Genomic DNA, 3,925 nt, shown 5'->3' with positions numbered 1-3,925 from the left:
GGCTTGGGGCAGAGTGGCTCAAAAGCTGTGCGGAGGAAAAGGATCTGGGGGTGTTGGTCATTGCTTGCATGAACATGAGCCAGCGGTGTGCCCAGGTGGCCAAGAAGGCCAGTAGCGTTCTCTGTAATAGCATGGCTTGTATGAGGAATACTGCAGCCAGCAGGACAAGGGAGGTGATCATCCCCCTATACTCTGCTCTGGGAAGGCTGCACCTCAAGTACTGTGTTCAGTTTTGGGCCCCTCACTTCAAGAAAGACATCCAAGCCCTGGAGTGTGTCCAGAGAAGGGCTACGAAGCTGGTGAAGGGCCTGGAACCCAAATACTATGAGGAGTGGCTGAGGGAACTTTGATTGTTTAGTCTGGAGAAGAGAAGGCTCAGGGGAGACCTTACTGCTCTCTCCAACTCCCTGAACGGAAGGTATGGGGAGCTGGGGGTCGGATTCTTCTCACAGGTGACTAGTGATAGGACAAGAAGGAGTGGCCTCAAGTTGTGCCAGGGAAGGTTTAGGTTGAAAATTAGTAGTCAGGCATTGGAATGGGTTGCCTGGGGGGGGGGGGGGGGTCACTGTCGCTGGGGATGTTTAAGGAAAGGTTGGAGGTTGTGCTTAGGAACATGGTTTAGTGGGTGATATTGGTGGTAGGGTGATGGTTGGACTAGATGATCTTGGAGGTCTTGTCCAGCCTTTATGATGCTATGAAATAGCTGCAGACTCTGGCAATCAGTAGAACAAATCTATATTTACAATTATTTAGTAACTAAGATTTAATATGCTCATCTGATACTTGTGGGGAATACGGGGCCAAAACAATGCCTTGCAGAAATTTAACATGTCAGTAGCTACTTTTACCAACCCAGACTTGTAATTTAATTTAAAAATAATGTTTACAGTAAGCTGTCCTATGTGAAACTTTATCAGTTGGTTTTACTTATGATCTCCTTTAATGTCAACTGTTCTGTTGGTTTGCCTCAGAGATTTCAAACTGATAAGCTGTACTTACACCGACCCCTTGGCTTGCCATTTTTTAAATATTGGCATAATACTGGAATTCTGTTTCATTCCTTTTCCAGAAAAGGGAGAGAATATCTTGTCATGTGTTTTTGTGTGTTTTTTGTTTGTTTGTTTTGTGGGTTTTGTGTGTGTGTGTGTGTGATTTTTTGTTGTTGTTTGATTGGTTTGGTTGTTGTTTTGTTTCATTTGTTTTCCTTAATCCTAAAGTATTTCTTCAGTCTTCCCAGGATTATTAACAGCTATTAATAACACATCAAAGAACTTTTCAGATTTTTTTTATCATTCTCCTTCATCAGTTTTCTAATGCCATATATTTAGACGTTTTTTAAGCTGATTTAATGATGCCAGCATGTCCAAAAAACAAATGGTCAGGGATGGCACCCACCTGATCAGGTTGCTCAGGGCCTCAACCAATCTGATCTTGAACACCTCCAGGGATGTGGCATCCACAGCTTTCCTGGGCAACCTGTCAGCGCCTCACCATCCTCCAAGTGAAAAATTTCCTCCTAACCTCTAATCTAAATCTCCCCTCTTGTATTTTACACCATTCCCCCTTGTACCTGTCATCTGATCGAGCAAAAGCTTGCTGTCCATCTTTTTTATAAGCCCCCGTTAAGTATTAAAAGTTGCAATGAGGTCTCCCCAGAATCTTCTCCAGACTGAACATCCCCAACTCTCTCAGCCTTTCTTCATAGGACAGGTGCTCCAGCTCTCTGATAACTTTGTGGTCCTCCTTCAGACCCACTCTAAAAGATCAACATCCATCTCGTGCTGGGAGCCCCAGACCTGGACGCAGTACTCCAAGTGAGGCCTCACAAGGGCAGACTAGAGGGGGACAATCATTTCCCTTGACCTGCTGGCCATTCCTCTGTTGATGCAGCCCAAGATGCAGTTGGCCTTTTGGGCTGTAAGTGCATGATGCTGGCTCATGTCAAGCTTTTTGTCAACCAGAACCCCCAAGTCCCTCTCAACAGGGCTGCTCTCAGTTAGTTCCCCTCAGTCTGTACTCACGTCTGGGATTGACCCAAACCCAGGTGCAGAACCTTCCACTTAGACTTGCTGAAGCTTAAGCTTCAGCCTACTTTTGCATACAGCCACTTAAGCCCACTTTTTTTAGCCTGTCCAGGTCCCTTTTGATGTCTAACTTGGATGTTTAACCATACAGCTGCACTGTTGTTGGGAACAGAATCAGGGCCTGGGATCAGATCCTGAAGCAATTTGGACCGCAGTGATTGCAGTGACCTGCATAGTAATTATTTGTCTCTAAGGCTGATGTCAGCCTCGGACAGTGCTTGGTTGTGATCCTAAGAATGAAACTGGCACTAAGCATGATACTGTCTATTTCTCAAAGTGTTGCTTGATCCTGAAGGCCAGCTTTCTTCAAAATTAAGTAGGTCAATTTCATAATTCAAATACAGCAGGATTAAGAGAGATTCGGGGTGGAGAGTATACTCAGCAGCTCTGCTTAGACATTAATTAGTACAGTGTCTCTTTTTATGCATGTTGTATTAGTTCCAAGAACCCATCTGAATTATGCTCAGAAGTTTCCTTAGTCAGAGGCTTTTATTTTTAAAAAGTCATCACACCTCAGAAGTGAGCCCCTTTGCCTTTCTTCAGATGCAGATAAAAACCAGTTAGTTGTTCAGATAAAGGCTTTATTTAACAATGGACTAACCATAAACAGAAAGCCAAGCCTCCTGATTGAGGTGAGACAGGAACAAAAGATTGCAAAAATTATGGGCAATGCTGTCAAGTGTCTTTCCAGCCCCTGCTTGTCATGACCAGGCAGGGCTTTTAGCCTCCTTACGCCCCTTTTGGTTCCCCTAAGTACCAACATGTGATGGATTTTTAAGAGAGAGTAAAATTGTCTTTTTGTGACATTTTTCAGGACTGCAGGGGCTTCTGGCATGAAGTGACTGGGGGGGGGGGTAGATATGAACAAGCACTTTGCCAACATCGTGCACTGGCACTGTCTGGAGACATACAGCACTGGGAGGTGTCTAAGTGCCTAGGCATGGCCCTGCCTGCAGATCAGAGCAGGAGCAGATGTTGGGCAGCTCAGGGCAGAGACGACAGATGGTGCACCATGTCATGCAGCCAGCCCAATTCCCACAATTCCTGCATGCACTCCTCCAGTTTGTGTTTGGGCAACCTGCAGCACATGTCCAGGAGCTGCCCCAATTCCTGCTGCGGTGCTGCATTCACCCCATGCACAAGGCCAAGATGCTCCTGTGTGTACTGGATAGCTGCCACAGGGGCTTCTTCCATCAGGCATGCCTGATGCTCCCACACCTGCTGCATCAGGTCTGTGGCCTCCTGCCACATGTACCCCAACTGCTGGGCATGCTGTCCCTGGGTGGCCACCAGTGCCTGATGCAGTGTGCCAAAGCAGGCAGCCTATTCCTTCCACAGCACAAGCACCCCCACAGCCTCTATACTGTAGCGGTTGAGCTTGTCTTCCCTGTGTGGGAGCTGTTCCCACAGGGTGGCCTTTCCTGCATAAACCATTCAAGTAGCTCCTGACACTATGCCTGCAGCCATGACAGTACCTCCTAGTTTGGTTACTGAGTCAGCCCAAGGTGGTTTTGGAAACAGCGGGATGAAATAGCCCATGAAGGTTGGTCTTGAAGGTTGAAGGTAGCCCTTGAAGGTTGACATGGTATCTGGGACCAGAATCTCTTTCTGCCTCTCACTTCAAGGCAATGTCAATATAAAAGCATCTATCCAGACATGGTACTTGGGCAACATCCTCCAGCTGACCCTCCTTAAGCAGGGGATCTGGATTAGATGATCTCAGGAGGTCCCTTCCAACTTCAGTGATTCTGTGATCTTGCACAACCCTCGCTCCAGCATAAGCTTTAGACAGCTCCCACCAAGGGGGAAAAAAAATGACAGGTAGTTGCCATAGGACTTAT

Source organism: Anas platyrhynchos, chromosome 3 (assembly GCF_047663525.1).
Source record: "Anas platyrhynchos isolate ZD024472 breed Pekin duck chromosome 3, IASCAAS_PekinDuck_T2T, whole genome shotgun sequence".
NCBI classification, from domain to species: Eukaryota; Metazoa; Chordata; class Aves; order Anseriformes; family Anatidae; genus Anas; species Anas platyrhynchos.
The sequence above is the reverse complement of the archived record's forward strand: the minus strand, read 5'-3'. Positions refer to the sequence as shown.